The 13,666-nt window shown below is 42.2% G+C and overlaps 1 pseudogene; it reads right to left on the bottom strand.

The window, feature by feature from the left end:
* The window catches only part of LOC148535219 (putative tyrosine carboxypeptidase MATCAP2), a 537,393-nt pseudogene that overhangs the window by 440,731 nt on the left and 82,996 nt on the right, over positions 1-13,666 (bottom strand).

Genomic DNA, 13,666 nt, shown 5'->3' with positions numbered 1-13,666 from the left:
GCTACATTTTGAGCAAAAATGTGGCCTAATCTCTGTGTTCAGAGTTTCTTTAACTTTGTACAACCCTAATTATGGAAAATTTGGACAAATAAGTATTTTATAACAGGACGTGTCATAGAAATTAGTAAAATCGCTGAGACATTTTGTACAGCTTAAAATAGCCATTTTAGAAACAAAAACGTATTCAGCTACAATGTTATTTTTTAATTAATAAGTACACATTACTTATCATATGTTGTTTCTTTATTATTAGTACATAAACTAATGAATATTTAATTTAATTGACACTTTTTTTCCCCAACTGTTGGTCTTTTAATTTTATCTGGTTATTTATATTCTTCACATGAAAACAACAGTTTACATGCACTAGATAGGGTTTTTGTCTGTCTCCAGTGCCAAGAGACATATCTGTGTATTTTGAAACACATAACACTGTATAGATGAGGACAGCAGGAGTCTATATTTGCATGCACTGAGGGCTAAGAGGCCCACACCATTTATGCAAATAAGAAATATTAATATAGATGATTTCCTGGCAATGATGCTGAAAGGAAAGCTATTCTTAGAACTCTATGCATAAGAGAGAGAAATTAATTAAAGCTGCCGTACAACATAAAAGTCTTGTTTTTTATTTGCAAGTTTTATAACTCTGTATTGTCAGATTATAAAAAGTTTCATGTTCTTGTATATTAGCATAAAGAATATATTAAATTGTTTTCCCTTTCAGATAAATCTATCATGCCAACAGCAAAAATATTTATCAGTGAGTGATATTCTTGTTATCACTCGCTACTAATCTTTAATGGTGCTCCAACCAATCAGCTCCTGTCATTTTTCAAACAAATGACAGTTAGGAGCTGATTGGTTGGAGCCCCATTTAAGATTAGTCATGAGCAGTGACGGCAGAGGCGGATTGGGCTGCTGGGACAGCGGGAGAGTTCCCGCTGGGCCGGCCCCATAAACCCCTTTGGTGGGCTGGCCGGCAGTGTCGGCCTGGCAGGGCTGACACTGCCTGATTGGTGTCGCGCTTCAGGATTTGCGTTCCGCTATGGAACACAAACCGAAAGCTCCGGGCTCCAAGATGAATGTGCGGTGTTCCGTCCCTCCCTCTGCCTGCGCCGCCCGCCGTCAGTTCCCTTTTCTCTGTGGGATGGTTGGAGCCAGACCTGGCTGCTGCGGGAGATGAGCCAGTGAGGCGGGCTGTGTGAAGCTGTGCAGCTGGGACAGAGTAGTGGGACACAGATGGCAGGGGCTTACTCTGGTTGTGAGGCTGCTGTCAGTGGAGTGCAGAGAAATGGACAGCAGCTGGGACCAGTGGTATAAATTTTGCTCCCTCCTGCCAAAAATTTTTCTGTCACCCCCCCAAGTAAAACATGTGCTCCCATCCCCCCTAGACAGTTTACAGTATACAGTAGTGCCCCTTATACAGTGCCCCCAGAAGTTGTCCCCCTATGCAGTGCCCCAGGTAGTCATCCCCCTATGCAGTACCCCTTATATAATGCCCTCAGTAGTAGACCCCCTTAAATAGTGACCCCAGTACTAACCCCCCAGCAGTGCCCCCAGTAGTAGTAGTCCTCCCCCAGCAATGCCCCCAGTAGTAGTGGTCCCACCAGTGCAGTGCCCCCAGTAGTGGTCCCACCAGTGCCTCCAGTAGTGGTCCCACCAGTGCCTCCAGTAGTAGTCCCCCCCAGCAATGCCCCCAGTAGTAGTTCCACCCCAGCAATGCCCCCAGTAGTAGTCCCCCCCAGCAATGCCCCCAGTATTAGTCCCCCCCAGCAATTCCCCCAGTAGTAGTCCTCCCTCCGAGCAATGCCCCCAGTAGTAGTCCTCCCTCCCAGCAATGCCCCCAGTAGTAGTCCTCCCTCCCAGCAATGCCCCCAGTAGTAGTCCTCCCTCCCAGCAATGCCCCCAGTAGTAGTCCTCCCTCCCAGCAATGCCCCCAGTAGTAGTAGTAAACAGCCCCCCCAGCAATGCCCCCATCAGTAGTAGCAGTAGTAGTAAACAACCCCCCCAGCAATGCCCCCAGTAGTAGTAAACAACCCCCACCACCCCCCACCAGACAGACAGTAGTAGTCCCCCCTCCCAGCAATGTCCCCAGTAGTAGTAGTAAACAACCCCCCCCCAGCAATACCCCCAGTAGTAGTTCCCTCTCAGCAATACCCCCAGTAGTAGTAGTAGTGGTAAACCCCCCCCAGCAATGCCCCCAGTAGTAGTAAACAACTCCCCCCCACAGCAATGCCCCCATAGTAGTAGTAAACCCCCCCAGCAATGCCCCCAGTAGTAGTAGTAGTAGTAGTAGTAAACAACCCCTCCAGCAATGCCCTCAGTAGTAGTAAACAACCCCCCACCAGACAGACAGATACACAAAATCCACTTACCTTGATCAACGCTCCGGCATCAGCTCCTCTGTCCGGCGTCCTCCCGCTCTGCATGATGGGAGACTCTCATCGGCTGCTGAAACAATAACACAGCTGGCGGCGCTGGCGGCTGTGTGTTTGTTATACTAGTGTAGTGCGGACGGCACTTATGTGCGGTCCGCACTACCGCCCTGCCTGTGTGACTAACAGATGCTAGAGGTCCAGTAGGACCTCTAGCATCTGTCTCCTCCTAGGCGGCGCCCATTTTTGGAGGGCCGTTTTCTGCAGATTCCATGCGGACGGCTAGTCCGCATGGAATCTGCAGCCACCTCGCCCCACAAGCCCCCGCGCGCCCCCAAGCCACCGCGGAGTCTGCGGGGGCTGTAGTTACGCTACTGGCCGGGACCCATGAGATGCGGTGAGCTGTGGTGATCCACTCCTATCCTGCCCGCTTATTCCCATCACACCACTACTCCCATCCTGCTCCCTACACTGCACTACAACTCCCATCCTACACCACACTACTACTCCCATTCTGCCCCCTACACCACACTACTACTCCCATCCTGCCCCTTACACCACACTACTACTCCCATACTTACCCCTACACTGCACTACAACTCCCATCCTACACTACACTACTACTCCCATCCTGCCCCTTACACCACACTACTACTCCCATCCTGCCCCTTACACCACACTACTACTCCCATCCTGCCCCTGCTTTCCTTTATTACTTCCACCCTGTCCCCTGTTCTGAACTACTACTGCTACTACTACTCCCTGCCTGCCCCACACTACTACTACTCCAAGCTTGCACCTGATGTGTTTTTATTTTTTTTAAACCTGTCTGGGGTCATTGTGTTTTTTTTCCCCTGTAGGGGCCATTGTGTTTTATTAATATCTGTAGGGGCCAGTGTGTTTTATTAATTTCTGTAGGGGCCAGTGTGTTTTATTACTTTCTGTAGGAGCCAGTGTGTTTGTTTTTCCAGTGGGGACTAATGTGTTTTATTTTTGTTTGTGCGGGCCAATGTATATATTTTTTTTCTTGTGGGGGCCAATGTGTTTGTATTTTTTTTTCCTATGGGGGCCAATATGTTTGTTTTATTCTGTGGGAGCCGGTGTGTGTTTTATGTTTTTCTTGTAGAGGCTAATGTTTTTTATGTTTTTCTTGTGAGGGCCATTGTGTTTTATTTTTTCCTGTGGAGGCAAATGTGTTTTGTTTTGTTTTTCTGTCAGGTGTCAATGTGTGTATTTTGTTTCCTGTGGGGGCCAAAGTGTTTTATTTTATTTTTCTGTGCATTGTTTTACATCTGCGCATGTGTCTGAGTTGCAGTACAGATTTAGAATCATGTACCAAGAAGTGTATTAGAAATGTGTTGGGTGTTCCTAGGTGGTTGGCTATAGAGACGCTGAATTGCTCACATTAGAGGCCATACATAGATGGATGATCTGCATCTAACATAGGGCTGGTGAAAGTTCCAATGGTGCGACTGATGGTGGCATCTAAAGACTTAAGGCCCTATGCATCATTCTCTTTGATACATATACAAAAACATCAGTTTTTGTATAATTTTATGTATTGCTCCTATGTACTAAAAGCACAATGCAGGATATTTCACAGAAATCTCCAGCAAAGTGCTAAGTAGCGCAGCAGATTGCAGTCCCAATCATTATCACTTGGGAATACGATCTCACCCCTATGTACAGTACTAAACTCCAAAAAGCAAATATTTTCGGAGTTCAGCCACGGTAGTTTACACCAGGCATTGTAGTGTAATTAGCCTAAAGTCACAGACGCATGATAGGGGGTGGTTTTTTTCTTCTTTCTTCTATTTGTACACGCAGGCTATTGCCAGCCTGTTTAATCCCAATATATCTGAAGCAAATTATTCTATTTTTCATATAATAACTATCAGGTTATACGTAACATAAATATATGAACTTCGCAAAGTGTTAACCAGAATTATATACCTTTTAAATCATTTGGATAATTTCCTTTTATAAAGATAACGATGCACACTAAGTGTTATAAGTAAAACGTTTTTATATATCAAATCTTCATAAAATCAATGCTTGTTAAAATACAATATAGACGATACAAAGAGAGAGAGAGAGAGAGAGAGAGAGAGAGAGAGATAGGAAATGATTGCCGAGTGTGTGAGTGGGGGTTGTTGGGACCCTTTGTCCTATTGTTCAAACCGCATGGTCTCTGAACACAAACTCCATTTTGAAAACTCACATTGAAGACTCCCACAATGCCATGTTCTGGAATACCAATACTCTCACCCACTACAACTGTGTTATATAATTTGACCAAAACAGTACATTATATTGTATACTAGTGTCTAATATTTTCAACTTTCCTGATATAACACTGATACTAGCCTATGATTACATCCACTATACTATACAAGCTTTTCAGATACTATAACGTTGTATAATACATATAAGCTGATTCCTCTGTAATAGTTAAAATACCAGTATACAACTTATAGTACACAATTCTATCATAATACTATAAAGCATCCACCAACCACATGGACCAACTTCAATTTCCATTAGAGACATGGGTCAATGGGGGAAGGTGGAGAGCACATGGAATTTCCTTTGTTCATACCACATGGAGGTAGCATCTTTAAATTCCCAAACTATGATAATATATAACTTCACAATACTATCACATCATGGCCAGCAATCCGCAACTCCCATGGAACCACAACCACCAGCCGAACCCAACCTGATTCCACTACATAATGTCCCACAAAGCACAAACTACCAAACAGTGTACACCACCCACAAACCCAGCACAACGCAATTGACCACCACTGAGTCACAGGTTCCCTCATCATCAGCTGACATCAAACAACCACACATCTACAGATTGCAGCATTTCACCCAATCTCCATCCCAATCTCAACTACACAATGATACAGTCAGACCACGAGAATACAACACATACCAAACTCATCCCACTCAGACTATGCCACTGTCCAAGCACATGGGAAGGAAGGGGGAAAAAGTATATCTATAATAACACAGCCAGCTATATGTATAAAACTGAACCCAAATCACTGCAAACTTTCTATATAAGCTATAAACAGATTAATAATCAATACTTGTTACAAATACCCATATAGGCTATCTAATGTACAGTTTACTTAGCCATTATGAGCAGATATCTCCAGGCGATTGAAGCTGCATCTTGGCAGTCTTCTGGGGAGAAGCCTGCTGTCCTGTGTCTCCCTGGTGTGTCCTTGCAAGCATGTGTGTTTCTCCAAGTGTTTGTGTGAATGCCCTCCTGCTCTCCCTTACCTGAGTCTCTGTAGAGTGTTTGTGTGAATGCCCTCCTCCTATTCCTCACTTGTGGGATCTTGCCCATAAATGGACATTCAAACCTTATTGTATAGGGTATCAGGCAGGAAGCTGTGTCTCTTAGCTAGGGTAAACAAATGCTAATTAGATTGTATTGTGAGCTGGTTTCTCTGTTGATATTTCTAAGCTATGGGAAAATTATCACATCTCATTTATATATTTTGGTTTTAGCTGTATAAGGAATTATTATTATTGATTTTAATATACACACTGTAACATTTCCCCCTTTTGTGAGTTCAATGACATCTGACAGTTGAACTGACATAAGCTTGTGTATTATAACTATTTTAGTGTATGTGTATGTTCGTTGAGCGTACAGGTGGTGAGAAGAGGGAGAATTCAGTTTGGAAAGAATCATAACAATGTAATTTTCACAGTTCAAAATAAAAGGTAATGAAAGGGCGGAGAAGTAACGTTCGTCTCCTGCTTCGCATATGTAGATGGAAAAAACCTTGTTTGATTGTATGTAAGGATAAAAAATCTTTCATATTTGAACCAAACCCTTTCCTAATTTTATTAACATTTGGGATCAAAAGCCTATAGTTGTCATCTTCGCCACATGGGATGAGAGCGCACTTCTGGAGTGTTGTCATCTTGGACATCTGCTTTGGATGATCCCTATCCTGGTCCTTCCGATCTGTTCCATCTGATCATCTTCCGATCTGTGTTCCGTCTGATCCTCTTAGGGTTCGTGTAGTCATCTGCCAGGAATATCGTCTGTCTGCAGCTGGGCCTTGTCAGCATCTAAATCTCTTTGAACCTTGCTAACCTTTCCATACAGTTTTCTTACGTATCCTGTCCTATGCCACTAGACCCCAGACACCGGGTCGTCATCGCTTATGCTCTATGCATGTATAGCGACCAAAGCTTCATGTGAGCTAAACATGCAAGCTTTCACAGGGCTAATACCGCCCTTATATTCCTTGACAAAACACATCAAGTCCCTGATTATCTTAAACAATGTATTATGCATATTACGCAAACCTTCAAATCATAACTGTAAGATTATATGTGGTTTACATGCGATCTAATACACAGATAATACAGTATAGCACACCATATGTTATAACTTACTCAGAAGTGAATTTCTTAACCTAAAATAAATCTATAAACTGTTGTATTGCAAGGATTTTTCAGAAGTACATACAAACTGCACACGGGTGAGTACATACAAACTCTACACAGAAATCATGTGTACAGCACAAATTTCTGTTATGCAGCCATGTGTGTGTTCAGTAATGCCATATTACACAGATCCCTGTTTTCCGAGATTCCGTATAAACCTCCCCCCCTTTTGTTCAAAATTAGACATTGAGAACAACAGAAGGTAATGATTGCAAATCATAATTCACATTGGTGCTGAATTCTAGCTCCTGTATAAATCATGATTATTCTACCAAACATCATAAAATTTGCCAATTGTAATGTATGTTTGTGACATTATCAGAACACACGACATTGGAACAATCCTGCAATACATTGCAGTACAATAGGTAAAATACTTTTACCATCATTACGATGAATTTCCAATTTACATTCATTTGCTTCAAATATATGAAACATTTATTTGTGTTTTCTGTGATTAATTATGAATTCTCCAGTACTTTAAAACATTGGTACAGGTACAGTGCATGTTTTAATGTGTGACCTTAATGCACAGGTTTCACTGCAGATATGCTGCAGGGTGAGTTAAACAGAAATAAATGGAGTTATATACTGTGAATGTATGTGAGAAGTGTACATGAGTGTGTGTATGGGGGGGATGTGATATTCTGTATTTATATTTTAAGGGATATAAATGTTTTCCTGCAATCGCAATCTATCAGGGAAAACAATTATTTGTGTATATATTTGCATGTGAGAGTTGTGTGCTTTTGTGTTGCTATGAATGCGGGATGGTGGAGCCTCATGGTAATGCAGCCATGATGTTGTAAAGAGATCTATTGTACCAAGTGTGAGTGTGTTTATTTTTTTGTAGTGTGTTATTGCAGATATGATATATGCAGCACAGAAAGGGTTAATACAGGGTACCTTGAATAACCAGGAGTCACCATTGCTTAGAGCCTGCTGTTCACTGTAAATTCAGGCCTTGCAATCCTGCAAAATACGCTTGTTGGAAAGAGAAATTGTTATATATCTTGTGCAACCATTCAAAAATGAAAACAAACATACTGTGAGAATTATAATTAAATCAGGTATCGCTGGATTGCCATTCTACAAGTGGCATCCTGTGTACAAACAAAAAATAAACCTAACACAAAAAAAAAATATGGGTTCTCTCTGCCTTTTTTTAATTGTGGGAATTAAAATTATAAACAGCAACAATTATAAGTTGCCACAATTATAAACAGACCTGTTCGGGGTGCTAATGATAATTTCCACAATTTTAAAAGCAGACTTGTTCGGGCGCCATTGATAGGGGGTGGTTTTTTTCTTCTTTCTTCTATTTGTACACGCAGGCTATTGCCAGCCTGTTTAATCCCAATATATCTGAAGCAAATTATTCTATTTTTCATATAATAACTATCAGGTTATACGTAACATAAATATATGAACTTCGCAAAGTGTTAACCAGAATTATATACCTTTTAAATCATTTGGATAATTTCCTTTTATAAAGATAACGATGCACACTAAGTGTTACAAGTAAAACGTTTTTATATATCAAATCTTCATAAAATCAATGCTTGTTAAAATACAATATAGACGATACAAAGAGAGAGAGAGAGAGAGAGAGAGAGAGAGAGAGAGAGAGAGAGAGAGAGATAGGAAATGATTGCCGAGTGTGTGAGTGGGGGTTGTTGGGACCCTTTGTCCTATTGTTCAAACCGCATGGTCTCTGTACACAAACTCCATTTTGAAAACTCACATTGAAGACTCCCACAATGCCATGTTCTGGAATACCAATACTCTCACCCACTACAACTGTGTGATATCATTTGACCATAACAGTACATTATATTGTATACTAGTGTCTAATATTTTCAACTTTCCTGATATAACACTGATACTAGCCTATGATTACATCCACTATACTATACAAGCTTTTCAGATACTATAACGTTGTATAATACATATAAGCTGATTCCTCTGTAATAGTTAAAATACCAGTATACAACTTATAGTACACAATTCTATCATAATACTATAAGCATCCACCAACCACATGGACCAACTTCAATTTCCATTAGAGACATGGGTCAATGGGGGAAGGGGGAGAGCACATGGAATTTCCTTTGTTCATACCACATGGAGGTAGCATCTTTAAATTCCCAAACTATGATAATATATAACTTCACAATACTATCACAACATGGCCAGCAATCCGCAACTCCCATGAAACCACAACCACCAGCCGAACCCAGCCTGATTCCACTACATAATGTCCCACAAAGCACAAACTACCAAACAGTGTACACCACCCACAAACCCAGCACAACGCAATTGACCACCACCGAGTCACGGGTTCCCTCATCATCAGCTGACATCAAACAACCACACATCTACAGATTGCAGCATTTCACCCAATCTCCATCCCAATCTCAACTACACAATGATACAGTCAGACCACGAGAATACAACACATACCAAACTCATCCCACTCAGACTATGCCACTGTCCAAGCACATGGGAAGGAAGGGGGAAAAAGTATATCTATAATAACACAGCCAGCTATATGTATAAAACTGAACCCAAATCACTGCAAACTTTCTATATAAGCTATAAACAGATTAATAATCAATACTTGTTACAAATACCCATATAGGCTATCTAATGTACAGTTTACTTAGCCATTATGAGCAGATATCTCCAGGCGATTGAAGCTGCATCTTGGCAGTCTTCTGGGGAGAAGCCTGCTGTCCTGTGTCTCCCTGGTGTGTCCTTGCAAGCATGTGTGTTTCTCCAAGTGTTTGTGTGAATGCCCTCCTGCTCTCCCTTACCTGAGTCTCTGTAGAGTGTTTGTGTGAATGCCCTCCTCCTATTCCTCACTTGTGGGATCTTGCCCATAAAAGGACATTCAAACCTTATTGTATAGGGTCTCAGGCAGGAAGCTGTGTCTCTTAGCTAGGGTAAACAAATGCTAATTAGATTGTATTGTGAGCTGGTTTCTCTGTTGATATTTCTAAGCTATGGGAAAATGATCACATCTCATTTATATATTTTGGTTTTAGCTGTATAAGGAATTATTATTATTGATTTTAATATACACACTGTAACAACGCAACTGCAGAAAAAGACACAAGGACATCTGCAATTGTGTCCATCTCAGAATCAGGCCCTATGAGAGGGGATCCCGCCCCCCTAGACAGACCCCACCCCTATTAGGGCTGCTTCCATAAATTTCCCGGGCTGGTTTTCCGTCCCAATCCAACCCTGAGTGGCAGCTCCTACCTTTAGGCTTGAGGGGGTCTGCAATATCAGTTGTAGTGTTATATATACATTCATTTTTCAAATACTTATATAATCATAGTGGGTTAATGTTCCAAAATGATTTTCATTACTAATGTTATTAGGTTTTATTTTCCACCTGTCAGCAACTTGATCACTAAAAAAAGCTTAATTATAATTTATAATTAACTGCCTTATAGAGTTCAAAAGATGAACCTTCCGACAAGTAGAAAATTAAACCTATAACATTAGTAACTAACTGCCAATTAATTTTCGCACATGAGCAGCAGCACCGAAGCAGCTTCTAGGGGTTGCCTCTAGAAGCAATGCAAAGCTGGTGATTATCACAGACTGGGCTTCCAGCTGGAAGCTCAACTGCTAATCATCACACTACAGACTGGCAGTCCGAGGAGGAGGAGTTTCCTCCCACTGGGGCTGCTAGCTCTGTGTGAGATTAGCAGCAAGAGCTTCCGTCTCCTCCTCCAGGGGCGCCAAGAGGGGGGGTACTAATTACCTCCCTCTTACATCACAGCAGCCCAGCACATGCTGCTGTGTGCTAGGCTGCAATGGGAGACTGCTGGACCATTTGTGTTATTAGACCCCACCCCTCATGATGAAATCCCACAAATTGCGCATTTGAATAGGAGGCAGGACCAAATGACACAATTATCATAGAATCTCGTCATTAAGCCTTGCCCCATAAACGTTGGACTGCAGATTTCAGGTAAGATTTTCCCCATTCTTCCAGAAACTTTTTTGGCAGGGTGGAGCAAAATGTATTGTTATGCCACTGGGTGGGTCTTTCTAGAGGGGATAAAAAGCGATGACCATTTAAGCTCTTTGCAGTTCTGCTCTGTGATTAGTGAGGCATTGTGTATACCTGCTGACCGTTGTACATTGCTTTACTGCTCTGCTTTGTTTTGCCTGGCTTAACAAAGTACTTCTACACTTTGCTGTGATGGATCTTTATCGCTATCGACTGAGGACATCATTTACTGTGGGTATGGTGTCGAAGTTGGATAATTGGCTGAGACAGAATCTGTTTAAAATTAAATCTGCACAACGCCATTTTGCGAATGGCAACAAGACGCCATTTTGCGACTGGCCGCCCAGCGCCATTTTAGCGAATCTCACACATTATAAGTACATATGGCGATGCTATTATTTAACGTCGTGCAATTCCCATGCAATAGAAAGATGTTAAAAGTCCTCATTATATAAATGCAGACAGTTACTAAAACATATAATATAATCAACCCTGCAAAACACGTACCACGATGTACTCCACAAAACACGTAGTCGCACAACACTAATTAGCATCTTTTCTTAATATCCCAATACTTACACTATGCACACTTTCATAAAAAGGTTCCCTAGCATTAAGGTTAATATTTAAGGTTTTATTCATTATCAGTAATGTTGTGAAATACATGTTATTTGATATCTAAGGTTTAGTGCATGATAAGCAGACCGTGTTTGGTATCATTCTAAACCACTGTGTCTTTGCAGATTTCCGGTTCCATCGTCGAAGAAATCGCAACATGTGTCTGCAAGTTATGGATCATAGAGAGTTAGGCATTGAAATGTATCCTGTAATGCAGCCAGTTTAGATTTGTTATGCACACAAAGAGCTGTTGGAGGCTGGACTGTGACCATACGAATTGACCTATGAACTGTACTGTATAAGAAGAAACAGGAAGAACCAGTGGAACCATGCCAACCTGTTCTATTGTATTGCCTATCTCTGTAAGAGTATATATGTAGGCTCTCTGAAACTAGATGCTAGTCTTCTTGCTTTGCTGTTGACGGAGGTTTCATCTTTGATGCCGGGATCTGGATCCAGAGCGCGTGCGTATGTAACGACTGTACCTTGTGACTGTATAATTTGTTTGCGCTAATTGTATTTAGATCACAGCGTGTAACTATCTGTTTTTATGTTGAATAATAACTTTTTGTGCTTTGGAACCACAATCAAAGTCTGAAAGCAATTATTTCTTGTGCGACTCATAACGCTAAATAGCGACAATTTTAGAGTGTATAGATAGGTAGGAATCGAAAGGTGTTAGCTGCAGGGCTGGATTAAAGGCAGGGTGACGGGCGGTCATTTCTGGGCCCCCAATCTTATGGGGCCCCCACACAGTCCCCGGCCACATCCCCCTATGAACACTGTTTTTTTTCTTCTAACGGAGCCGCCTGCCGCAACCTGCGATTAAGCCCCACCCTTCCCGGCATTTGGCTCCACCCCTTTTTTAACCACTTAACTGACTAATTCTTTTTCCAAAAACCGCTCCAAAATTGTCGGCTTCTTTTATGATTGAATTAGGTCACGAACATAGGGCCTGATTCAGACCCACTCGCGAGCGGCTGTCCGCTCGCAAGTGGGTCGATGTTATGCACTGAGCATGCGCACGACGGAGGGAGCTCCGTCGTGCGCATGCGCCAGACGCGACGAGCGAAGGAAAGTCCTTTGCTCGTTGTGTCCGATCAAAGGGGCGTGCTGTCAATGTTGATTGACAGCACGCCCCCTTTGGTGGGCATGCCGGGGGCGTGCCTCCCTGACGGGGGTGTTCCCACGGGAACGCCTCCCGTCAGAAGCCGGCCCACTGACATCACTAGTGATGTCAGTGGGAGTGATTTTGGCTCTGATAGAGCCAAAATCACTCCGGAGCTTGCGGTTGAAAACCTTAACCGCAGGCTCCGGCTCGCAAATTCGATGGTCGCGATGGTCTCGACCATCGCGGCCATCACAAAGCACGCTCGTATAGCCTGTGGGTGGTGACCCACAGCTATACGAGCGTCCAGGAGGACGCTCCATGAAAATGGAGCCCGGCCCTCATTCAGAGCGTGCGCTCTGCTCAGAGCGTACGGCTCTGAATGAGGGCCATAATTTTAAACTTATCCATCACTATTTTAGTTGGAATTTTTTTTTTTTAATACACAGTATACCATAAAATATGCAATTTTTATGTTATACTGTAGTGATGGCCATTGACGGCTGTACCATCGATGGTTCGACCATCGTTAGAAGCCATCAATTGTTTTGCGATTGGTCGAAGAGATCTGTGTAGACCACAACTGCCGATGTTTCCTAAACGTCGATTGAAGGTTGCCATCGATGGTGCAACATTGATGGCCACCAGCAATTGCAAACCCACTTGTTTTCAGTCAGGCCATCGATGGTTTGCAAACCATCGATGGTCGGTTGCCATCCCTAATCAGAGGCTCTGCGATATCCATCGATCGTATATATATATATATATGCGCGTGTGTATATATATATATTTATATATATATATATATATGTATGCGTATGTGTATATATATATATATATATATACACACACATAAGTATATGTATATATACATATGTGTATGTGTATATATATATATATGTATATAGTACATATAGACATATATACACATATGTCCCGCTAGCGGCCCGGAGCCTTAGCAGCGGCGGCGGCTACCAGAGCCGCCGCTGCTGCTCATACACACACAGTGATCTCAGTGACTCACTAAAAAATATATTTATTTTAAAAAAAATG

This window comes from Taudactylus pleione, unplaced genomic scaffold, assembly GCF_031769625.1.
Source record: "Taudactylus pleione unplaced genomic scaffold, aTauple2 ptg000054l, whole genome shotgun sequence".
Taxonomy (NCBI): Eukaryota; Metazoa; Chordata; class Amphibia; order Anura; family Myobatrachidae; genus Taudactylus; species Taudactylus pleione.
Note: the sequence above shows the minus strand (reverse complement) of the source record. Positions and strands in the feature narration are given on the sequence as shown.